General features: G+C 52.6%; 1 protein-coding gene across 4 annotated transcripts in view; it reads right to left on the bottom strand.

Moving 5' to 3' along the window:
- Positions 1 to 25,790, bottom strand: part of Lingo1 (leucine rich repeat and Ig domain containing 1) — a 180,135-nt gene that overhangs the window by 19,055 nt on the left and 135,290 nt on the right. For all 4 annotated transcript variants that reach the window (XM_031343639.1, XM_031343640.1, XM_031343641.1 and 1 more), the window contains one exon: positions 15,251 to 15,483. The gene's annotated coding sequence lies outside the window, so the exon portion shown is untranslated. The remainder of the gene's footprint in view (positions 1 to 15,250; positions 15,484 to 25,790) is intronic.

Raw genomic sequence — 25,790 nt, 5'->3', positions numbered from 1 at the left:
TTAAAACCATGCCAGCTTTATTAGAATAACCATCAATGAAGACACCACAAGGCAGAGTTCCCTTCTCCCCATTAGCACCTCAGCACTCACGATAGTTTGTAGGCAGGCATAGAAGGAAGCTGAGCAGGGCGGGAAGAGACCAACGCAAGGTCTGTGCCTTTCTGGGGTGGGCAAGGATCCCGCTCCCAGTGCCTCGTTCGCCTTCCAAGGAGCCAGACTGACATTTCGGAGATACCTGGATGGCTTGTTGAGGCCAGCTTCAAGTCCCCACTCCCAGCACTGTCTTGATTTCCACAGACCAGCCTCACACACATAGTCCAAAGAGTTGCACAAACCTGTTCCAGCGAAACCGATCTTGTACACCTCTCAGCCTCACTGGCACACCACTGCTTGGGACATTCCTGCCTTCTGTCTATGTCCATCCTTATCTCAGGTCTACCTAGAGCCCCTTCCCCGCAGGTGTTGGTGATGCTCCGTGCATCTTACATTCTTCTTCCAACAACCTCAGGAAGAGGCACTACTACTCCCCTAAAATAAAGAGCAGGAACCCCAGGCTCGGAAAGGTTACGTGACTTGGCCACGGTCACACAGCTTGTAAACCGTGGAAAGGGAATTTGAATGGCTTTCCAGGGCTGAGTAAACCAGTGGGAGGCAGGCTTGGCAGAGGGACTTACTGGTGGGAGGGGAGGTGGGGCGGCCACACGAGTCCCCTCCCTTCCAGAGCCTAGCGCAGGCGGCTCTTAGGTCCCCCGATTCTGTGATCCTTGCACCCCCTTCCCAGTCTCTCCAGCTCCCCCACCCCGGCTGTTTGTGAGTTACCGGTGAGCTCCCGCCCTCCCTCGCCGCCTCCTCCCACAGCCCGACAGGAATAGACGCTCCCTAGCTCCTGCGTAAAGGCTCTGCCAGACCCGATGCGGGGCGGGGGGCGGGGGCGGGGGCTATTCCTGGTGCGGCGACTGACGCAGGCAAGGCGCGGCCACCGCAGATCTCCGCCCCCGACTCACCTGCTCCCTGCCTCAGTGATCTGGTCGGAGAAATGGGGGAGAGTCCATCGCCCCCACCCTCAGTCTCCAGTTGCTAGATGAGGAAGCTGGTGTGCTAGGCTGGGATCTTGTGGTGCCCATCTACCCATCTTCTCACGGTGTCCTGGGGCGATGGAGGTGACACCACAGCTACCTCGAAGCCTTACTCCTCCATTGTATGGTAGTCCAGCCATAGATCTTTCTCTATATTTCCCGAAGAAATGACCCCTCTCAGATTCTCCATCTTACTCCAAGCAATGGGAAAGGAGGCTCGGAGAGGGTGGGGGCATTATGGCCTGAAGAAGCCTTTGTGAGGGCTCTGAGGAGGCTAACACTGGGTCCCCTCCTTAGCCAGATGATGATGGGATGGCCCTCACCAGGGCTCTCACAGGTCCCAGGGCCACCTGTGAAGCATCAGGACGGTCCACTTTGGGGATTTTGCTAGAAACAGAACTACAGCCAAGGGATGCTCACTGACACCTGCAGGCTTTTGTTGGTCTACCTCCTAGGTAGTAATTGTGTTTCAAGAACAAATGAAGATCCATCTCTTCTACACCTGCCTCCCTCCCCAGACTTAATAGCCTTAGACAAGCCTGCCCCACTGTTTCTCTCCGTCCTTCCACTAGGAACTCCCAAGAGCAAATGGGCACAAAGGAGATCCTGGTCTGCGTGTACAACTAGGGAAGTCCTAACAAAGTAGTAGCCAGTGGCTTCAAGGAACCAGTCATCTATAGCCTGAATCTGGGCCACAGAACAAGAGCTGGAGTAAGCTTTCCAGGGCAGGTGGAAGAGAGGACTACCTTCTAAAACACATCAACTAATCTAGAAGGGTTCTAAGCTCTGTTTTCCTTCTTCTCATCTCATGAATGACATGGCTGCCAGCTGTGGTGGTTCACACTTGTGATCCCAGCATCCAGGAAACTGAGGCAGTGGGGTGTGTGTGTGGTTGTGTGTGTGTAGATTGCTGCATTGCCCATATCATCCTGCTCAAGGGTGAGAGAGGTCAGGCTGGGCTTTGGTTGTGCGTGTTCACTGTGCATGCCCCAGCTCTGTTCCTCTCTCACCCTTGGAGCTGAGGTTTTGGGAGACAGGGCCCTAGCAGGAACAGGGATCCCCTAAGGCACAGACTGGAGAGGGTGGCTCACACAAGCCTGCCTCCGTGTCTGCTGGTCCTGCCTGCTTGCATCCCAGCAGCTCATAGGGTTTTACGATGATGGTTATTTCTGAAGGCACTTGAAATTAATGACGGCTCTAAAATGGCTGGGACAGCAGAGTCATTGCTGAGACCTCTAATTAGCAAGAAAAACGGAGCTGAGGAGCTAGGAGTCGGTGGAAGCTCGGTGAGCAGCAGTAGGCATGGAATAGGGGGTGAAGAGACAGTGCCCACACTCAAGGCCTTTGGAGCTAGGTGCTCAGGTGAACCTCCTATTCTGTTTTATGTCACAAGCTAACTATTACATTGCTGTGTGACCTTGAAGGGAACTACCCCTCTCTGGGCCAAAGTTCCCTCAGTTATATGCCAAGGCCTCAGGGCTCTTCAGTTCTTCCTAGACTAGAGGACACTGAGATAAGGCTCCTGAGTTCCTTAGAGAAAAATTCTAGGCTCCTAGAAAGCTGAGTTCTATAATCAGGGGCTTTGTATACCTGGGAGCTACAGCAGAGGTCCCAGACTACCCCACGCTCTGCAGCCTTTGATGCTGGTGTTCCGGAGACCATGGCATAATGAAGTCCTAGAGATTCAGGCTGGAGGAAAGTGGATTGGGACCTGGCAGTTAATCCATAGGTCAGAGTCCTGTGATGGTGCAGTTGGGAGGCAGAAAGAGGAGTGAGGACCCGAGGGAGCTGGATGAAAAGTCCCCACTTGGATGTAGCCCTATGGCCAGGCTGTGAGCCTTTTTGGCCATAGCCTCACTCCAGGCTGGGGTTGTGGTGCCATAGTGGGAGCAGACCAGTCAGCAGGGGGTGCTGAGCACTGAGGGGAGGCTAGGAGGCTCTGAGGCCTCAGCAGAAGCTCTGGCAGGGTTGGGAGGCTGCCTGGCCTGGATGTGGCATCCATGGAGCCTGAAAAGTAAGAACTCTGTCTGAAATTAATCAGTGAGTACCTTGCCCGCTCCAAAGCCCCCAAGAAAAGACCCAACGATGTTCCTAACCTTGAGTTTCCCAGGAATGGGAGGAGCCAGAGAAGTGTTTTCTCCACTGGGGATAAAAAGGTTAAATTGGGAGTGAAAAATAAAATGCAAATCTAAATAGCTATTTGTATAGAGGGGCCACTCTGCAGCTCTTTGGGACCCTGGGCTCCGTGCTTGGCAGAACAGCTGCTCCTCAGGGCCTGGGCTTGGCAATCCCCTTGGAGACTGGAGGAGAAATTTGAGCTAATGCGTGCAAACAGGCAGCACTGTTAGCAAGTCCATTCATTAAGCACTCATCTTGAGTTCCGATGTGCTGGAGACTTGTCTATTAACTTAGCTCAGAACCTGTTATTATCTGAGGTCAAAGGCAGTGTAGTAGATTCAGAGGCACCAGAGCAGCCTCGTGTTCTCGTTCGGATACTCTCTCTAATTGTTAGGTGACCTTGGACAAGTCACTTCACTTCCCAAGCTCCAGTTGCCCTGCCCTTAGGCAGACCTAAGATGACTCCTAGTGACTCCTACCTTACAGTCTCTCACTGTGTCATCCCACCCTCCACCCCCAGTGCAGATGGACCAACTGACTCCCTCTCCCTTGTTCCAGGGATTCATATATGCCAAACAAGCGCTCTAACCCTGAGCAACTTGTCCACTCCCCAATTCACTTCTGAGGAATAGAATATGGCGAAGGGACAGGATGTCACTTGGGATATAAGATCATAAAAACAATACAGCTTCCATCTTGGATGTTCTTTGTCCCTGGTGGCTTGCCCATTCTAAGGGAATCCACCGCCATATCACTAGCAGCTCTGGTGAGAAGTCCACTCAGAAAGGAGCAATGTTCTCTGAGTGGAGCCTTGGAAAGATCACAACTCTCTGGATACCTTGACTGGAGTACCCAAGAGAACCTGGCTCAGAGATGCCAGCTCTACCTCACTTGGACTCCCTCCCTGAGCAATCTATGATGTCATATTTATTTGTTTTAAGCCACTGCCGGATGTGGTTTGTTACAAAGCAGCACCGACTGATGTATGCTCTGCCTGTTACATATGTGCCACCATTCCTTGCTCCCACCATGGGTCAGGGCATGGGTTGATGCAGGCAAAGTGCCTCCTGCCAGTGGGGTGAGGAAGTCCACAGCAGCTCCATTGCCCCCCCCCATAAGGTTGAGAAGATGCACCGCCTATTACTCAGTAGCCCCATGCTGGGTACATATCACAGAAAAACAAGAGGTTCCCCCCACAAGGTTTTTGTAACAGCAAGGGTCAGAAGCCTTGGATGTACATCTCATTGGCAAGATGATGGACAGAGTGCAGTGTGATCACACAGTGGAATGACAGACGATGATGTGGACAGACACGAGAGTGACAAAAGTCAGCACAGGCAATCCTACAACGCAGCCCGGAGAAACACAGCAAAGATGCAAACAAGGCCGCAGCATCGCATCGTATCAAGTTCAAAAGCCTGCCCTACGACCTGAGCCCAGGTATCTACACACAGAGGAGAAGCATCTATACAGGAGGGTGACTGCCACTCTGGGAGACCACCACCTCTCAAAGACAGAAGGGAGTCAGGGCCACCCCACATCTTGTGCTCCAAGCACACCCCCACGAGCAGCACACCACACCTGTGTTAACTGCTCAATCAACAACTCATTTGATCTCTCAACAACCCTATAAGCGGGCATCCTATTATTTGTTCTTATGAAAGACACTGAGACATGGGGTCCCAAGAGAAATAGTCCTGAGCTTTCAAACCCAGTAGACATCTAGGGCTTGGCTTTTACTCTGCAGTTAGTATGGGAAGGGCATGGCCTCTGGCTTGTTTTTGGTTCCATGGGGGACTTTTCCTCCTCTTCCTAAATTGTGTAGGTGAAGATGTGACAATGTTTGATTTAATCAGTCTGTGGTGTGTGTGGGTGTGTGTGGGTGTGTGTGTGTGTGGAGTCCTCAGGAACCAAGTCTAGTGCCAGCCCTGAGACTTGTTGGCAAAAGGTGGAAATGAGACCATCTGATTCAAGACAGCTCAAGTTTCTGTGGGTTCAGTTCACAGACTGAGGCTAAAGAATAGGATTGAACATTTGTGTCTTGATAGGTCCTCATGTAAGTCTTAACCACATCCACAGAGGGACTGCTGTCATCCCCGTTTAGGCAAGAGGGAAACAGTATCAGAAAGGGCAAGCAACTTCTCCAACCCACAAAGCAGACATGAGATTGAGGGATATGATCTCACTCCACCCTGCCCTGCCCTCTTGTGACGGCGTGTAGATGACGGCCCTGGCTTTGCTGCCCATGGGGCAATCTCAGTCTAAACCAGGATAGTGTCAGGAAGGAAGAGGACCAATCGGGAAGGACTTTGCTGGGTTGGGATGAAGAGGCAGGTGCTCCCGTGGACTCACTAGTGACAGGCCCTCAGCCACCCATGTGTCTTCTATCCATCCATTCATTCATTTATCACTCAGCAAACATTTGCCATAGCTTTCTTTGTACCTCCAGAGCCCATGGTCTAGCAAATAAGACTCAGCCCAGTATGATACAGGCTGTGTTTGCACACACACAAAGCAGGCACTGGGGAGCCAGGACAGACATTCAGCGGGTAGTCATGGCTGTGCTGAATCAAACAGTGAGAAGAAGACAGCTATGTGTACAGAAGTGGGGAGGTATGTCACACAGACAGCAAGGGTACAAAGACCCCACCCTAGGGGGGGGGGAAGACAGCTTCTGGCCAAGGAGACTCAAGGGGGTTCGAGGCTGAGCTACGGCCACCTCTCTCAGTCTGCAGGCATCTGGGTCCCTGGGCTATGGAGGCCCTATGGGACAGGCTGGGCCCCACTCCAGAGGGATTTAGAGCAGGGGAGTTCAAACCATAACGGCGCGTGTAATTATGTGCAGAACTGAAGGAGGGATCCTTAATAATTGATGGTGGGAGAGAGTAAATATCGGCAGAGGCACCCGGCTGCATCACCCCGTCCCGTCTGGCTGGGGCCCAGGGCAGCCGCCAGGCTGCTAATATGCCTATAAATTATTGAACTTATAAAGAAGAAAGCAGGTGTCATGTCGTACCCATAAACAGCTTGTTAGCTAAGACTAACGAAGGGGCAGCGGGCCCCAGGCATGGCATCCACTCCCCTATCCTGATCACAGAAGGAGCCAGAGGCAGAGAGGAGAGAGAGGGAGTCCAGTCTACCCCATATCCAGCCACCCACCATCTGACCTACTGTGGCATCTGCTAGTGCTGGATGGAGAGAGGGGGTCTCAAGACAGATTCATGGGAAAGATCTAGCCAGACTGTGCAAAGTAGGCAAAGGAGGCCGTGCACCTGCCTTAGAGGTTGAGGAGCACAAGAAATTGGGAGGCCTGTGGGGTGCCCTTTGTAAGGAAGCCATTGTTGATTATATCACCCTGGTAAATCACCTGCTCTCTCTGAGCAGCTTTCCACTGCAGCTGCCTGGGACAGTCTACGATAAGGAGGGTCCAGGGAACGTACATGTATGACATTCCTGGTGCAAAGCAAGCTTTGGGAATGGGCGCCCCTCCCCACCCACCTCCATTGCACAGAGCCTCCTAATTAGATCAGACCTAATGAGGCTTCCCTCTGCCAGGCTGTTTATGCTCCATTAAGGCCTGAGTCCAGGACAGCAGCCGGGGAGGCACAGTGGAAGTGGGGGGAGGAGCTGGGCTGCCAGCACCTGGCCCACCCAAGCACTACTATCCACAGGCATCCCATTCCAAGGACTAGAGAGGAAAAGAGGATCTACCCTGGAGCTACTGCGGCCAGAATTGGCTCTTAGGAGTCTGATAGGTGTCCATGGTAGGCTCATCTCTGTCAGGGGAGGCATCCAAATCTCTAGGTAGCCTCCAGCAAATAGGGTGCAAGCCTGGCCCCCTTCTTGACCTGCCAATTCTTACCAAGTCCTGATACCCCCCAAAGGGCATACCTCTTAAGTGGTCTCCTTCTTCTGGAGGGAAGAAGGGAATTCTAAAAGCCTTAGCTCGATAAATAAGCCTCGGGCTAGCCTCTTCTCCCAGGGGTGGGGGCTGGGGAGATAGGTTCTCATTTGTTATGTTTTATTTTCTGTAGACTCCCACTGCCCTCAATATGTGCTTTATAGACCCACAACGAGGCCCTGGGGCTGTCCAAAGTCGTGTAGCACTGAAGCTTCTGGGCTTCCTGATTCTCCCTCTGACTGTTGGATCTCAAGCTTAGCCTTGGTCAGGTAGGGTGGCAAGCCGGGAGCTCCCTTCCTTCCTGGCTATCTAGCCTAGGGCCCAGAGGACTTGGGGCAAGTTGGAGTGGTAGGAGTCAGTGGAATTAGCCATGCTGGCATAGTGAGAGGACAGATGGAGGAATCCTCAAGGTACAGCCTACTCTGGGCTTTAAGGGCATGCCTTAACAGAGGCATCTTTAGTCTGGGACCATTTGTGAGAGATGGGGACTATCAGTTTAATTGATATCAGCTTATACCAAACTGAGTGGAGAGTGAACAGAGACGTGTTAGAGTAGCCACCAGGGGACAGCAAGACAGGTCAAACCTCTGGGCAGTTAGCAAGGGGACTTGAGTCCTTGGATAGTAGGGGCAGGGATGATGGCCAGGGGTCAGAGGAGACCCATCTCTGGAGCGGGCTGAGGCAGAGGTAGCCTCCTGGCCCTCTCCCATGTTTGTCCAGGCAAGATCTTGATGATGCTAAAGGGAGAAGCTGGAATATTTATGATGTCATGTCACACCTTGAGGACAGTGGTCATGTAAATTAGGTGACAGGAGGGAGGTCAGGAACCTCTGGTCTGCAGTCTCCATGGGGTCTGCTCTGCCTGCATAAGTCTATCCCTCCCCTCCCTTTATCTACCAATCTCAGGTGTGCTTCTCTATACTGTTATGGCCATGTATGAGAACTCCTCACCCCAGTTCAGGTCCCATACCCCAGGAGTTACAGCTCTGACCCAGACATTGTCTGGTGGGCTGAAGAGCACAGGTTGGGGTCTATTTGTCAACAAGGCAGGTTTGAGCCTAGCCAGGCTCTTTGTTTGTTTGTTTGTTTGTTTGTTTTTTGTTTGTTCAAGACTGATCTTCTCTGTGTAGTCACCCCTGGCTGTCCTGGAACTCACATTGTAGACCAGGCGAGTCTCAAACTCAGAGATCTGCCTGCCTCTTCCTCTGCCTCTGCCTCCTGAGTGTTGGGATTGAAGGTGCGAACCACCATGCCATGCTCCTAGCTGGGCTCTTACTGGTCACTTTGAAACTGTGGGAAGATGTCGCCCTGCAGGGGATGGGGCGGTATCCACTTCACTAAAAGAGAAAAGATGACTTTGGTGAAACCAAAGCAAGCCCTGACCCTGGCCACAGTGATGAAAGTTTGAGTTTGGACAGGGGGTCCCTGGGTGGGATCTTCGTCCTGAGCACATGGAATGGATCAGATGGCAGCCTGAGATTTCAGACCCCAGGAAGGCTCCCTGTAGTCTCAAATTTAAACATGGGTGTGCACACTGAGGCAGTGTGTTCACACCACCTGCTGAGGTGTGAAACCAGCCAGAAATACCTGTGCCTGTGGTGGCTCAGCAGGCAAGTGGGGAGACAGGCCTGGTATGCCCTCAGGAAGTTCCAGTGACTCAGACTGCATCTCACCCCACCCCCTGCCCCACACACCCAGATTCCTTTCTTCCCATGCACACAATCTAAGAGTAGGCTTGTCCAGGAGCCTCAACCCTTCTATCTAGAGCAGGGCAGGGAGGCTGCCTCAGGTGACTCAGGAGGGTAGAGGGGTCTGGAGTAAGAGCTCCTGGCTTCGAGCTTGCAACCAGAAAGCTGGGGTCGGAAAGGTCCCCATCATACAGGGGGCTGGGTAGGATGGGCTGAGCCATCCAACCTCACGGCTACTCATTCCACCAGCGGCCAACTCTTCACACTTCAATTTGGCTGTGGCATTTTCCCCTCGATGAGTTGGAGGTAGAATGGGCTGTCTGTGTGTGCTTCCTAGCTGGAGATAAATACCAGCTCATGCCTGAAGCATGACAAGCAGACAGACCTGTCGGGTTCCTATATGTGTTCTCCCGTCTCCATGCCTGCTGGTCCCACTCAAGGACTTGGCTGCTGCCCCTGAGACCCTCCACTGTGGGTCTTCCTCTCTCTGCATCTCACCAGTCTTCCTGGAGAGCTGTCCCCAGACCTACTTTAGAGGAGTTTGAAGGCTATTCTTAAGCCAGCGTGTAGTTCTGAGTAGGGAACCTTGCTGCTGAGCTCCTCTTGTGGTGGACAATGACCATTCTTACTGGGGCAGGGAGTTGAGGAAGGCCAAGGGTATAACATAGCAAACGCCCCCTCAAATACACTACTATCTGAGGACCCAGGAGGCCTGAGAACAGCCCCAAATCAAATGGGTAGACACACAGGAAGATCTCAGTTTCCCCATCTGCCTCTCCCGCCTGCCTCCCATGGCAAGGTGACAGAGGAACATTCGCATGAGCCTGCTGAGGGAACAAGGGGACAGGCATCCAACTGTCGACCCCCGTCCGTCACCTTCCAGCCCTATCAACAAAGTCGTGGAGTAAGCAAGACCCTGATTATCTCAGCTTGTGCTCTAGCTGTGTGTCCATGAAATCATGCATAAGCCAGCCATGTGACCTGGAAAAGTCCTCACCCAAACATGCAGTCCCCAGTCCCACCCACAGCGGCAGGCAAGGAGACACCCACCTGGGCAAATACACTAGCACACGCATGGTCTCACTCTGTTTCTGTCCCTCCAAGGAGTCCTACTTCCCAGGATTCTGCTGTCATGGCAACCAAGAGAGCTAAATGGGGGGTAGAGGTGGGGAAGGAGAAAAGGGTTGAGGGGCCAAGCTGTGGCTTAGCACGAAGCTGGAGGCCTTAGCTCTCCTCTCCTCTCTATACAACGAATACGGGTCACACCTCTGTGGGCAGTGGAGGATGGGCACAACCGGGCAGAGCTGCTTCCAGGGATAGTCAGCTCAGAGGACACCAGTCCGTGTCACTCCCAGCATCCAGATGTCTTCTTAATACAGATCAGCACAGGAGCAACCACTTCCTCTGAACTCCAGGGGCCGCTTTGTCCACAAGGAAAGACTAGCGGTTCATGGTTGAGCATGGTCATCAGATGGCCAGGGAAGGGTGGGCTCTTCTACATGAGGCCAGAGGACCCTGTGACCCTGGGGACACTACCAGGCCTTTATTCTGTGCCCTCGGGTGCTGTTTCATACTTTCCACAGCTCCAGGAGTCCTGTGCTGGCACCCTTACGACATAGATGAGGAACCAGAGGCCTGGGGAGGCAAGGAAGTCACTCAAGGCCACCGAGAGGTGAGCAGCCGTCAGGGTTCTCATCTCTTGAAGAAAGCAGGGACCAGTGCCCATGTGGGTCTAACCATCTGTGTTCCTGACATGGAGCTTGGGAGGCCATTCTCCCCAGTGGCTACAAGAGTGGGGGTGGGTCCAGAGGTGGGCAGGGCAAGGAGGGCCAGGTGAGAGCACCAATCCCCCAAGCTCTTGATCTAGAGCTTGCCTGTGCCAGACCTGGGCAGATGGCACCAGGATTCAGTGGGTCAGGGCACTCGGGTTTGTTTGTGGAAGCATGGGCCAGAGCAGAGGTAACCCTGCTTATGACAGGGAGGGTCTAACAGGAGGCAGAGAGTGACCAGAGCTATAGATAAGGAGCAGCAGGGTAAAGTCTAAAGGTGGGAGGGTCAGGACCCAGCCTGCAGACAGGAACACCGGCATCTGAGGAAGTGAGAAGAGCATGTAGAGAGGAGAAAGGGCGGGGAAGCCATGTCTGAACGAGGCCCATGGAGGGACCGAGATAGTCCTGAATGGTCTAGGGGTAAGCCTGCACATTCTCCACAGGACCTCCCTCCAGGTGGGATAGGATGACTCACAAATACAACGACAATGCCAGTGGTGACATGTGTCTTCCTCCACTAGGGTTGCCTTTGAGCCCAGGTCCCACAGGGCAAGCACACTGGTGGCTGGTGGGTCCCGAAGCTTCTGGGCAAATGGTAGTCTTGCTAAATGCTGTTCCAGGTGGCCTGGGAAAGGCCCTGGCTAAACCTTGCCCTCTGTGCTGCCCCGCCCCATGCCCTTCATGTTTCTCTTCCCTCCCCCACCCCACTTTCCTGTCTCTCTATCATTGTTCCTGTGTTTTCAGCCCTCAGCACTTTTCCTGAAAGAGAACAGCTGGGCTTCTGGAGTCACAGAGGAAATATTTTTTTGACTACTTTGCAGATTCCCCTCCTCTATGAAAACTGATGCCACCGTTGCAGATGGATTGACAGACAGACAGGGAGATATCTGTTTCCTTGCCTCCCTCTCCTGGGGTTCTGTTCTGGGGAAGGAATGGTGGGGCGGGGCTTGGTATTGGGTCCATCAGTACATCATCAGTCCCATTTTACAGATGAGGAGGCTGAACCCCGAGATCACTTAGATAGCAGCCATTGAGTTTATGTTAGCCAGCATTTAAGGAGTGCTTACTGTGTCCCAGGCACAGTGGCTGATGGGAACATGCAATGGTTCTGAGTCTGACATATTGTTGGTGACACTTTGCAGAGAGGAAAAAAAAAAGGCTCAATTGTGCACATGGCTATTCTGAAAGATGTCCCTCCCTCCCTGAGACTTCACCCCATAGTTTTCCACATGCTCACACTGGGGTTAGGCCACATCCCCATATGGATTGATGGCTGTAGCATTGACTGACCAGATCCTCACTTGTATGGCCAGAGGCTGGTCATGCATGATGGCCAAGCCTATCTCAGCCTCTGGTCACCCCTTAGCTTTCAGTGACCTTACTGTGAAAAGAGGAGTCAGGGTACATTGAGTCTCAGAGAACAAGTAAAGTGGGCTTGAGCCAAGAATACCATGTTGGCTTTCTTATGCCCTTCCCAAGGGTCACCCTCTTAACCTGATTCTGCAGGGCTGGAGATCTAAGGCAGGGCCCCAAGTGTGCTTCCAATTCCCCTGCAAACAGAGGATCTGAGGAGAAGGACAGCAGAGACCAGGCCTGGGACTTAAACCTGTTACCACTACTAATGTCCTCAGAATCCTGCACAGCTGGATCCTCACAGAGACGCAGGCTCTCTCCTCTGCACAGCTGGATCCTCACAGAGACGCAGGCTCTCTCCTCTGCACCCACTATAGATCTTCGTGCTGTGTGTGTGCATGTGTGTGCACATGTGCACGCGGCAGTCAGACGTCAGCCTCAGGTATTGTTCCTTAGGTATTGTCTACCTTGCATTTTGAGACAGGGTTTCTCATTGGCCCCTGAGTCAACTAGTATGGCTGGCCACTGAGCCCAGAGGTCTGCCTGTCTCTGCTGCTCTTACTTTGGGAATGTGAACGTACTTCCTCCTAATCGTACAGATTTTGTAACGTGAGTGAGTTCTGGAGATGTGGCTTAGGTCCTTGCAAGCACTTTGCAGATTGAGCTATTTTACCCACCTTGTGGTAGACCTTGACATGCACAACCCAAGTCCAAAGTGGCTTGATGACAGAGAACTTGCCTAGCATAGGTAAGGCCCTGAGCTCAATCCCCTGCACTGGAAGAAAACAAAAACCATGCACACACAGGTCGGGGAAGTACCTTCAAGACACACCTGAGGAGTTCCCTTCACTTAGGGCAGCTATGGGAGTCACAGGGACAGAAGATTGTGAATTTTCTGAAGACTCAGACCCTCCTTGGATGTCCAAGGTCTAAGTGTTTCAATCACACAGTGGGAATGCTTTTGGTCAACATATGGCATATGAAATTACTCACAAATCCAAAACAAACAAGCTATGTGGCAATGCCCAGGTTCAACGGCAGTGCTGTTCTTTGGCATGGCAGGAGTCTGTTGGAGACATGTATGGAAGAGAGGCAAGGAAGAACTGAGGGACTTGGAGTAGGTAGGTACAGAGGAGGCTGGGGACAAGCGGTTGCTTACTGCTTGGCCTGCTGCTGGCGAGAGCATGAAAGGGAAAGCCTCCAGGGGAGAGGTCAGGAACCACAACCAGGCAACCAGGAGGCTTGTGAGAGCTTTGTGTGGTCCGCTGAGTAGCTCCCAACACTGCTCATGGAGGGCAAGAGAGAGGCATTCGATCGCCACTCCAACTCTGTCATGGCTCACACAGAAAGCGATGGGAGAACAGAACAGGAGGGAATGGAAGGCTTAGTTCCAGCCCTGCCCAGCCACCAGGTGACCCCGCCTTCTCATAGGAAACTATAGAGGCGAGGGTATGCATATGGGCCTACATTATACCAGGTGGGGGAGGGGTTTACAAACTGTAAAGTGGTGTGCAGATGAAGAGACAGTGCCAAGCCTTCCTTGTAGCTCTGCTGTTGAAGCACCAGGAGGCCAATTTGCTGTCTCCAGAGTGGTGTGTAAACAGGTGCACAGCATGTGCACCTGTGTGTGTGTGTGTGTGAGCTCGTGTGTGTTTAAGATCAAAGGCTCTTGGAGACTATGCCATGGAACCTAAAAGTGAGGGGGGATTTAAAGATAATCTTAAGAGCAAAAAAAAATTATTATGTGTCAAAAGGAATAGGGAGGCTTAAATGGCTCCCAGGTGGGACACAGAATAAGAGTTCTTGCTGTTATTTTTTGATTGTCTCCATGCTGGGAAGACTGGCAGAGGGTCGCCATGGCAACTCTGGGCATCCAGCAGGGGGCAACCTGGACCCTGCAGGTTTTGTCTGGGCTGAGCAGTGAGTCATCCTATTGGAGTCCAGAGGGTCTGGATCCAATCCTGGGAGCATCCTTGTTCTGAATTCCAGTTCCCTCCTATTCTGGAAGTCAGTTGAAGGGTGAGAAAAGGACAGACAAAAGTTGTCTAGGGAGAGGCCAGGTCAAAGATGAGGTAGTCTCAGGATGAGAAGGCAGTAAAAGCAGTCTGAGGGGGTTGTCACAGGAGAGGCGAGAGGTCATGTGTGGATGGCACATAGGATGGGATGAGGTTGGGGGAGGAGAGGTGATGGGTAGGCTGGAGTGTACAGGTTTGGTTCTGACAGCTATCCCCAGCCACCCTGAGCCTCTGCTGAGCCAGTGTTTCCTGGGCTGGATCTAGAGTGTATTTAGCCACATAGGTGGCTTCACAGGTCCGGATCAGACAAAGAGAAGCACAGAGAAAGACCAACGTCACTGGAAAGACAGCTATGGTAGATTCACCCATGCATGTACACCCCATACACAAAAGCAGTGTTCCTTCTGCATGTGCAAGTGCATGCACTATGTATACATATGGAGGCCTGAGGTCTTCCTTGGTTTTTTTCTACCTTATTTGAGGCAAAGAGTCTTTCGGTTGAATCCAGAGGTTTGCCCCTCTGTCTAGCTAGCGAGCTTGCTCTGGATCCAACTAAGCCTTCAGCTTCCTGGGCAGGGATTATGGCTTCTCATGGTTTCTGAGGACCTGGACTCTCTCCCTCACACTTGCAGGGCAAGAACTTCATCCGTAGAGCTATAGCCCCGCCCCAACAGAGGCCATGTTTACGGAACAGACTGGAGGAAGAGTGAGCTCTCAGTTTATGGAAATGTAAATGCAAGTTCTGCCTCTGGTACTTCTGCATCCTTGGGTGTGACACTCAATCAGCGTGCTCTGTGAAAGTGCATGAATGACAGTGGCTGAATGAACAGTGCTCAGAAAGCTGCATGGGAACCTACGAGGCAGTTAACACCTTCCCTCCGCTAATTTGCAGGCTGGTATTGAGAGAGCTAAACAAGCTAATGAAACCCAACTGATCTAAATATGGCAGGTGCTGGTATTGCAGAGAGGATAATGGGATCTGATGGTTGCATGGCCTGGGCCGTACCCAGAACTATGGGCAAGCCAGCTCTAGAAACATGGCCTGTCTCCTCCTGAAGGTCAAATTATGAAACCTCAAATGTGTATGAAGCCGTGGTTGGTACTGGCAACATCTTGACCCAGAATTTCTTTCATTCATGGTTGGCACTTAACAGGCAAGAACCCTGGTGCATGAGCCCTCTCCCACTCAAGATCCTTGAAATCACACTATGCAAACAGTTTCAAGTGGTGAGCAAGCACACCCAAGCTTCAGGGCGCTCGATCAGCTTAGCTCCCCCGAGTGAAGGAAGAGGTAGTGCCAGTCTGGCCAGTGCCATGCTGACCCCTTTACCTGATGAACTGGCCACTTCTGTCCAGTCTGTGTCCAGGGAAAGGGGCTTGATGTTCTTAGGTCTTGAGGTCGTTGGATTCCTAGATTGATCCTTAGGGATTCTAGGCTGAGGTTGAGCAAGAGATGCCTCAGGATACTTCTTAAATTCTGGAGAAGTCAGGGAAAGCCGGAGTGGAAAATCCAGAATCCATTTCTCCTTCATGCCAGATCCCAGAGGGAAGCTCACGTGACTCCTGAAAGGCAGGCACAAACAGACTGGGGAGTCAACCAGTATGAGGGCAGATTGTGACTCATTGACTTCAGGCATATCTTTTGCCTTCTCTGAATTAAGGACTGAATTATAGGACAGAAGCATCCCTCACAGGGCCACTGTGGGGATCAAATAGGAAGCCAGACACAAAGCGCTTCATCAACGCAAAGTGCCAGAAGGAGTTAGTACTCCTGCTGCTGAGGAGGACTCATTAGGTAGAAGGGGGTCTCATTCCAGCATCCCCGGAGACCCAGGAGCCTCTCTGGGCTTCCAGAAGTACACTGAGAGATGGTGGCTGACAGCTATTCCGTCTTCTCAAACAAACCCACCATCTATTGCCTGTGGCTGCAGCTGGAGGAGACACGTGTTCTGTGTGTGTGTGTGTGTGTGTGTGTGTGTGTGTGTTTAGAACAAGTAAATCATTTCCCCCATGTCAACATATCCTCTGGGTGATGCCTGCCTCTCATCTGCCACAGGCCACAGATGCTCAGCCTTCTGTCCTTCAATGACTGAGTGCCGCAGGGCAGAGTGGGGTCTAGCATACAGGGCTTTGGCTAATGGGGAAAGGTCAAAAGAAGGGAGGATGGGTAAGGCCTTCACTCCCACCGTGACCTCCTCAGTTTGAAGAGGAGTGCCCCCAGGACACGAAGGTCAGAGATGGGGATGGAGACTGGACTGACCTTTGAATTGGGGGAGACAGAAACCCAAGGAGAAGGAGTTACCCAAGGTCACACTGTCCCCTACATACCCAGACTTACTCAGTAATCTTAATCTCTAGAGCACACCTATGCCAAGGAGAGTGGCACCCCTCTGCGAATCAAGAGGCAGGTCCCCAGCCAAGTGGGATACCCAGACCCTCTAGGCCCTTGTGGTGTTGAATGGAACAGTTGTTGAATGGAATCAGATTTACCGTTCGATTGCAGGAGATGTAATTTGATCTGGGTCTTATGAAGTCCTTAATAGAGTTAAGGTATTACCAGGATCTGCTGGGCTTTTTTTTTTTTTCCATTTGTTTAAAGAAGTTCTGGGCTGGAAAAGGGACTCAGCAGAGTGAGGCACCTGTCTGTTCATCCTGCCCCAGCTGCCTTCATACTATACTCTGGGGAAGTTGCCATCTGTCTCCATTCCAAAGCTAAAGGTCTTTATCTCTGTGATAGGGATTGTCAGTGCTGGTAATTTATCTGAGGGACATGGCCAGGAAAGAGAAGGGAGATGGGTTCCTTTAGAGTTGGGGGCCCAGGGGAGACGAGCTCATATTCATTAGGTCCATTCTGTGTGTTCCCTTTAGACGACTCAGTGCTCACAGCATCCCTGTGTGGCAGGTGCCTGAGGCCATCATGGAGGGATGTTTACCAGTTCTCTGGGTGATTTTTTTTTTCTTTAAGCATGTGGTTAAGGGTTGTACTTCCTTGTCCCCTTCAGAGTTACATGTGGCTTGTGACATGTTTTGAACAATGGAACTTCAGTGGAAGTTACATGAGTCACAAGAGAAACTGGCCATGCGTCTTCCTGCTGCCATGGCAACGATGGCTATACGTGTTAAAATGGTGGCCAGCCGTCAGTCTGGAGTTCTGAGTGACGAGGAACAGCTAGTCCATGTAACAGGCTGAGAAAGGAGCTGGTGTTGTTGGAACTCTTTGGGGTTTAGTCAGCTAGTTTGGCTGGCACAGAGCCACTGTGGTTCCCCCTTTCCAGATGAAGAAACGGAGGCTAAGAAAAGTTTAACAACATGCAGTGAGAGCCAGGGTGGGTACTTGGTAAAGACAGAACTCATTCCCAATCCATAGGAGGCCAGGAAAGTGCTCCTTCCAAGCTGGGCTCTAGCCACTGCCCCAGGCAGAATGTGGTCAGTGTCCCTAGGCAGTGAGGACAGGGTCTGTCTCTCCCCATCTTCTACTCTTTGTTGAGTACTGTGCCCTGCAGCCTTCACGGTGTCCTGCTGGAGATGGTGAGGGAGGCCTGAAGGTCAGAGGTCAGAGGTCAGAGGTTGGATACCCTGGAAGTGGTACTCCGTCTAGTAAGGTGACCTTGATAAGTTATAAGTCTTTTCTGAGTCTCAGTCCTTTTAGCGGTCAAATACTGCCATTCCCTCTGGTTATTTCAGGAACTAACTGAGATTTTGGAACACAGTAGGACTCCACACCACCCAGGCTCTGCTGTTACTGGAGGCAGGACCCAGGGGCTGTGGTGGCCCACTGCCCCACCTCTCTACCCCACAGCTTCATGGGAAGAAAGCCAGATGTTCCTCCCCTGGGCACCCTTTCATCTCATGGGTTCCTGCCTGGCCCCAAGAGACAGAGCAGCAGGGTGGCATGACCAGCCTCATGGCTAGAGGAGTGGAATGGATCAGATCTAGCTCTCTCCTGTGCAGCAAGTTTCCTACTTGTTGGTCACCTGACTCTTTCCCCTGCCCAGGTAGTTCCTCCCCAGGACTTAGTCATCTTAGTCACATTCCTTCCAGGACTGGGCCCATATCTAAGTCATCTGTTGTCGGAGCTATGTCCTGAACTATTATACTAAGGAACTATGGCAGAACTGAGCTCTGCTCAGGCCTCTCCCTAGGTGTATGGGAAGCCTCCTGGTTGGTGCTATTAGCCCTTTGCAGGGACTAGGGTTTATACAGCAAGGCCTGCATGTTCTGCTTTTAGATGTTCCCTATGCCACTTTCCACTGCCCTGAGCAACTGAGCACAGAAATCAGAGAGTACAGGCATGGGGCGAGGCCATGTGATTTAAGGAAAGAAATTTACCCAAGGCTGGAACTAATGATTGGAAGGAATCTTAGACCCAGCTTTGTCCCTGGGCTGAGCCCAGGGGAAGAGTAGCCCCTGATCCATCCTCGACAGCCCCAGACAGCCAGCTGCTCCCTAGGAGCTGTCAGTCTGACTCCGCCACACTCTCTCCTCGCCTTCTTCCACCCCCTTCCCCTGCCCTTTTTCCCTTCCTAAAAACACAGAGAATTGGGATTCAGAAGCCTACACTGCCTGCAGAACATGGTTCAGCCTCCCAAAAGAGGAAATGCCAACGTGCGGGTTCTCATGGCAACTCCAGCTCCACCCCCTGCAGACGCCCAGAGCCCATATGGTGAGATTCGAGCAGGGCACATTGACTCAGCCGGCCCTGGGTCTGGCAGGGGCTGCCATAAGGGGCATGCTGGATTTCTCAGCTGTCCTTTGGCAGCCCATGCAGACACCAGCAGGATACTCAGGAGCTCTCTGTGGGCAGCAGTGAGCTGGGGCTTCCTAAGGTGGGCCTCACCTGTCTCCTGCCCCCCTGCCTTTGTGTGTGATATAAATGCTGAGCTTGGGAGTTCCCCATGAAGTATGGAAGGGTATGGGGAACAGAAGCAGAGCTAGGTGCTGTTTTTCTTGTCTTTGGTAATGGTGCCAATGCCTCCCGGTCCAGCAATGGTGCAGGCGCCAGAGCCCAGACCTCTAAGCCATGGAATGAAGAGGTAGCCCGGGGCCTTAGCTGAACTGCCCCTCCCTAACCACAAACCTCTCATGCCTACCAGGGCAGTGCCTGCCCGCCTGCCTTGTAGACAATCCTGCTTTTCCAGGCCAGCTGGCATTTCCATGACTAATGTAGTGGAAGCTGGTGCCAGGGTTGGGGACTGCAGGGCTGGTGGCTAAAGAACAGTCTTCTAGGGCCCGGTACCCTTGCTGCATCCTTTGCTTGGGCCCAAGCAGAACATAAGAAGTACTTGGTTCCCAGTACTTCCTATCTCCTCCTCATTTGACTTCAGACGTCAGCTAGCCCAGGGCCATCTTCTCTTTTGGGTGAGCATGGCAGGATGATGGTGGTGATGGTGATGATGAGGATGAAGAGGGTGAGGAGGATGATGAGGAGGAGGAGGAAGAGGAGGAGGAGCAAAGACTGATCATGATTGCAGTCATGCTCTCTGGAGGCTACGAACCCCGAGCTTTCTGTGTGAATTCTACTTTTATCTTTCTTGTTTCTAACCCTTTCAGCAGACATTTCTATGCATGTCAGAGTCAGAGAACCCCACAGGTGGTGGGCCAGACCCGACAGGAACACATAAATGGGGCACACTGTGTAGATGTGACATAAAGTCACCCAGCAAGTCCAGGTCTAGCAGGACTACAAAGCAAAAGCTGTTGTCTCCTTGCCTAGCCCTTCTCACAGTCCCAAGCCTCTGCCTCCGATTATGCCTCTGCTGAAGGAGGGATGGATGGATAGATGGGGGCAGGGCGCAGGGACTGTGGAACAGATGGGCTTGGAGGCTCCATGGGGAGGGGGAGGCTGATGGAGGGGGAGGAGCCCTGGAGAACCTGGAACTCTTACAAAGTTGCGAGTTAAAACATTCTTCACACTCCCGCCTCCTTTACTGTTCTGATGAACCAAGACGTGACAAAAATGTGTCAGATTTTTTAAAAAAACCACACACATACACAAATGCCAGGCCTGTATCTACCGCCTGCCCAAGCTTGGCCCATCTGCTTCCTGGGGGTGGAAGGGAAGGGGCCTTAGGAGTTGAACCTCATTCTGGTCACCTCAGTCCTGGCAGACAAATGGCCCAGGCCATGGTAGAAGGCCTTAAGGGGAAGGCCCTGCCCTGCCCTATTGCCCATGCCTCAGCTGCACTCACCCTGGAGTCCAGGACTCCCCCTCTTCACTCTGAGCTGGGTGTAGCCTCCCTCTCACCCTCTGAGTTCTCCCTCAATGTATAGATCCAGAAACTGAGGCCCAAAGAGTTGGTTCACTCAACAAACACCAGCTGAGCACGAATTTGCTCTTCAGCTCAGGTCTATCAGGCAAAGGGGAATCAGTGCTGGCCAGAAACACAGGCATGCTCCCTGGCAGAGCAAGGCCAGAGAGACACAACTCAGCAGCCCACAAAGGCATGTAGATAGATGAGGGCCTCTGAGGAAGAAGACAGTTGGGCTGGCAGCAGGGCCTGGAGAGACATCCAGCTGGGCCTTACTCTGCTGTGACGGATAGTGGGCTTTAGCACAAAGCTCAGCACCCTGGGACATGGGTCACCTCGGTAGCTACTCTAGGTTGGGTTGATGTCATGAGACCACGTGTGACTATGGACACACAGGCACTTAGAGAACAGCAAAGGCTACGACAGAGGACAGAAAAACTTCCTCAAAGATGTAGGCTTGAGCATGGGGTAGGGCAGGGACTAGAGTCTGCCGGGCCTGGCAGATCCCTGAGGGGACCGTTGAGATTGCCAAGCATGAGTATGGGCTTGCTGTGGTCAGATGTGCAGAGAAGAAGCATCACTTCTCAGAGCTATTCATGCTTCACCCTCCTGTCCCTCCCCTCTCCCTCACTCTGGAGGCCAGCCTGGCCCAGACCCCACATCAATGTGCTTGAACTTGTTGAGACAAGGAGTTGCAATAGTCCTAACATAGACCTTTCCCACCTGAGGACCCCTAAGCAGGGCTCCTCAGGGACCCTCATCAGAGTGGCCATTCTGTCCCTTCCCCTTGTCATTTTGATATCAAAGTCATATGACCAGACACCATCCTAGGTGTGGACACAGGGGTTCAGAGAGGACAAGGAGTTTGTTTTGCGGAACACAGCAGTTGATAGGTTGGAGTCAGTTCAGAGTGGCGCCACCCTTGTCTGAGTTCAGAGGCTCTAGGGTCCTGATGCCAAGCAATGGGTAGGCTGTAGCGTGGAGTGCCAGGCAAATGGGAAAAGCTGGCCGTGGCTGGGAGATTTCTAATGGAAGTCTCTTGGATCAGTTTACTGGATATCCAGGCAGCCTGACCTTGAAAGCTGTTGGCTGGGAGGGGCTGTGGGCAGCCTAGCAGCAGATGCCCAGCCTCCTCCAGAGGAGGTCTGGGAGATGGAGGCGGCTTGGTGGAAGGCAAAGGGGGCCTGGCAACCTGGCCAAAGAGGGGCAAGGGAGCGGTGGGGAGGGAAAGTCTTGTAGAATCAGCAGCCCCCTTTCAACCTCAACTGGGGGTATTCAGGAGCAAGCTCTTCTCTGAGGAGCAAGAATGGGCACAGTTAATCTCCCGGACCTCAGCCTTCCCATTGCAACATGGGATTCCAATGTCAGCTCCATTTGAGGCTGATGGACAAGCCCTGGAGGATGTGCCACAGAGTAGAGTCCCATGGCCTTGGGGCCCTGGAGGAATCCAGTGCCTCTGATTCCCCAGTGAGCCTGTGTGATAACATCAACACCCAGATTTCCAAGGCACCCTGAGGTACTGTAGTGATGTCTCACCTGAACCCTACCCTCCCACAGAGGACTTCGAGCCCCAAGCAGCAGCACATCCCTTGCTCTCCCAGGGATCCATGTTAATGCCTGCTGTGGCTGAAAGTGCTCACAGAGGTGCTTTCTCCTCAGTGTCAAGTGGGAATGGAAGGAGAGGAGGAAGAGGCTCGCCTCCCGCCTCCCCACCTCCCGATTCACTCCCCTTTCCCTCAACATTCTCCCTTCCTACTCATTAGAAATCCATCTGAGTTAATGGATTAATTAAGTGATTTAATATATGCACAGTGGTAGAACAGTGCTTGACACGATAAAAACTGAGCACTGGCAGTCGATGATACTACTGTGTCGACACTCCTCCTTCATGTACCAGTGCCAGAGACGGGGGAAACTCTAGTAGTCATATGCAGTCATATACAACTTAGTACGAGTTAGTTTTGAAAAACAGCTTGTTTTCCAGCTCACCTTAATCTGAGGCTAGCCAGTTTTGGTCTAAGAGCCATTTTGGAGTTTATTGCATGAAAGGCAAACTAAGCAAGTCTACTAAGTGCCTACTGTGCCATCTGAGGCTCCAAATATGATCAGTTTGGTCACTGTCCAGTTCCCCGGCTGTGCTACCATAAGGAACAGTAATGTCCTCAATACAACATGTGAGGCACGTGCCAGCTTTCTACCTTCATAGGCCTGGGTTCTTTGTCTGGCCCATGGCTGCACAATGGGAGGGTCAGGTGTCCTTCCATGGCAGATAGGCCAGTTCTTCTTCTGCCTTTCTGAGCACTTCCTGCTTTTGACAACCGTGCAGCCACATGTCCACTCACTGCCCAGTACCCTGCATGGCCTGAGGTGAGGGATGGAGATGGGCCAAGCGAGACTGGATTATAGACACATTCACATCTTTCAACCTTGCCCTAGTGATCAGGACATGTTCACATGCTTCACTAGTCTAAAAGTTCCCGAGTCTCACAGTGCTTATGATGAATAAGGTCACAGTAGTGGGGGACACCGTGACCCCACAATTCTGTTCCCTTCCTCAGCTGTACCTCCCATTTCCAATCCAGTTCCTGTCCAAGGAGCCTCTGAGAACAAGGGACAATATGGCTGGTTGGTCTGCAGGGAGTAAGAAAAGGGATTTTCTATGTGGGTCATCAAGCAAGATGGATGGAGCTGACTGGGGGCCTCAGGGACAAGAGGACAGGAAACTGAGTCTTTGCCAGCTGGGCTCCCATGTCCCAAACCAGGGTGGCTACTCCTAAGTGGTGGTGAATGAGGGACCTGTCTGCCTCTCTGTGGTCTATAACTAACTCTTCCAGTCCTGCAGAGTCTGTGCTCCCCTCTCCAGGTTGTAAGATGAGTTTGAAGCTGACAAACCCACCCCGGGTACATACATGTGTCCTCAATAGCACACGAGTGGACACACATCCTTTGCTGGGAGAAAGCAGGTGCCACACACAGGGCTCTGGGTATAGACAAACCAAGGCAAGCAGCCATGGTGTCACCACACTCTGAAGGGAATATCTAGCTTCTAAAGAAAGCTGAGGGGTGTTTTGGGGGTCACCTCAGAACCCAAAAGACATTTTGAGGGATCTGTGCCACCTCCATCAAATCCCAGGCTAAGGCTTTCCTTGGTGGCGCCTGGAAGACCCCACACACACACCACACACACTTACAGCTCACTTAAATCAAATGCACCATTTCTTTCGTTCAACAGGCAGCACAGCTGACACCCATGATCATGCCCTGGCAGAAGGAATAAGAGATTGGCTGGGTCCCCTGAGGGCTGTGCCAGGGTGAGGGGTGGGGGTGGGGAGGCGTCCAGCTGAGAACTCCTCTGGAGTGCAGCAGCTAAACAGGCTGGGCTAGCCAAAAACCCCCTCACCCCTCCTAGCACACCACAGGGCTCCTAGCCAAGCCAAGTCCCCACTCCAAGCTCCCTTCTGAAACAGCAGTGGCTTCCTCAGGCTCCTCTCTACTCTCTCCTATGGGAGCCCCTTCCCCAAGGCATCTTCACCAGCCTCCACTTTACCATCAGCACTCAGTCTTCCTCTGTGCTTTGGGCATCGATCGCTACATGGCTCTGGGGCCATAGACTTAGGCTCACTGGAGACAGTGACAAACCCTTGTCCCTCAGACCCCAGAGGCTGAAATGGGAAGGTCTCAAGGGGTGAGAGGTATCTGTCACCCCTCTGTGCCATATGTAGAGTATCAAAAGTGATCCACTAGTGCTGGTCAGAGGAAATTCTCAGGCCCCCATCACAGGGGGACCAGGGTCAGCCTTGGCCTAGGACTGCAGCCAGGATCTGCAACACTGAGCATCTGCTGGGAGGATGGGGGAGACTGAGGAGCCCTTTCTGGAAGAATGAACCAGATCTATCCCCACCTACTCCCCAACCTGGGTGTGTAGTGTGTGTGTGTGTGTGTGTGTGTGTGTGTGTGTGTGTGTGTGTGTGCAGCCCCAGCAGTTGGAGCAGGGAGGGGGGAGGTTTGTTGAAAGCCCTGGGAAATGAAAGAGAAATCCTCCCAAATCCCTGGCTGCCCTCACTAATAGCTGAAATATGCTCTTGACAATAGGTGAAAGGCTCTGCATCCTTCCAGCTGGGACTCCAGGCCTAGCTGAGAGAAGGGGTTGAGACTGTGGCTGGCTGGTCAGGGGTTTGTGGCCCATGGGACCCTCTGGCTTTCCTCATGTCTCCTTCTAGGCAGTGCCTCATTGGTTCTTGTACGGTTGCTCTGGGAGGCATCTCAGAGATGGCTGGGTAAGGTCTTGTCAGCCTAAACTGTCCCCTCGGGGCACACGTCTTTCCACAGTGCCAGCCACCGAGTAGTCCCCAGCAAGTTGATTGGGCCTGTCTCCAGGACTTCAGAGGGCCTTGTGAGGCAGCAGGGAGAGCCAGGCCCAGGGGCAGCAAGTCCCTGTCGCCTCTGGCTATGAAGGGAGAGACGGAGGTATCCTTGTAGAGCCGGCTGTTTGCTGGTCATGTGCTCTTGTGTCCACACATGGCCACAGACCACTGCACCCTATCTATGTAGTGGGCCCATATATGTACCTGCCTGGGCTCTGTGAATATGGACAGGGCATGCTTGCTGCTTTTGTGCCTACTCTGGGCCCCATGGGTGTGAGGGAAAGATTTAGATTAGCCCCTGGGTGTCCAAGCCAAAGGCTTAGAAACTGCTGGACTCCAGAGGAAGGCCTCACCACTTGTTCAAGTTCAATGCCAGGCTGGCGTCCTTCTGTGACTCTGTATCAACCCTTTTCCCGGGACCTGTCCCCCACAAGTCCCTACATGGCATATAGCCCAATTCTATGCTAAAGCCTAAGAGCTGGAGCCCTGCCCCTGGCCAAAGACTTTTAACATGCCACAGAAAGATTGAGGCACTCGGTACTTGCTGCCTAGGCGGGACTCCAGCATACTTGGCCTTTTTCTCCATTCTGCCCATTACAGCAGATGCTGTGAGCTGAAGAGCTCTCACAGCTGTGGAGGCAGCCATGATCCCAGCTGCCCTCCAGGCCTAGCTCACAGCATCTGGCTCCTAAGCCCAAAGCAGTCCCAGTTTGTCTTCACACAATCCCTCTGTGGCTGGCTCAGTTCCTAGGCCAGGGAACTGCCCACCCATGAATGCTGACCTACCCATGCAGAGAAGGTGGAAAGCAAAGCTGTACCACTTCGGGCTTGCCTACAGTGGGTACCAGGCCTGCTCAGAGTCCTTGCATAGACTGCTCCCTCCTTCTGGGGTGCTTGCCCTTCCCAACAGTCTGAACACATCTGCTTTCCCTTAACTCAAGTTCAAATGTTTGCATTGCTGGGCAGCCTTCTTCCTCTAACCCGCCCACCCCCAGTCAGCACTACCTAGCCTCCACTGGGCCGGTTCCTCTGTAATCTGTCAGCCCCATTCAAGCTTTTGTCCCCATTGGGCTATGGACTCCCTAAGGGCATGGCCACAGGCCTTAGTACCCAGCACCCATCAAGTGTTGGTTAAGTGAATGAGAGATATGGACATAGGACATCCTGGCCAAGTCTCAGATCTGCACTGAGACCTCAGATACACAGTGTCCTCCAGGTCCTTGAAGTTACACACCCCCCCATTCAGCAGACATCACAA

This window comes from Mastomys coucha, unplaced genomic scaffold (assembly GCF_008632895.1).
Source record: "Mastomys coucha isolate ucsf_1 unplaced genomic scaffold, UCSF_Mcou_1 pScaffold23, whole genome shotgun sequence".
Lineage (NCBI taxonomy): Eukaryota > Metazoa > Chordata > Mammalia > Rodentia > Muridae > Mastomys > Mastomys coucha.
Note: the sequence above shows the minus strand (reverse complement) of the source record. Positions and strands in the feature narration are given on the sequence as shown.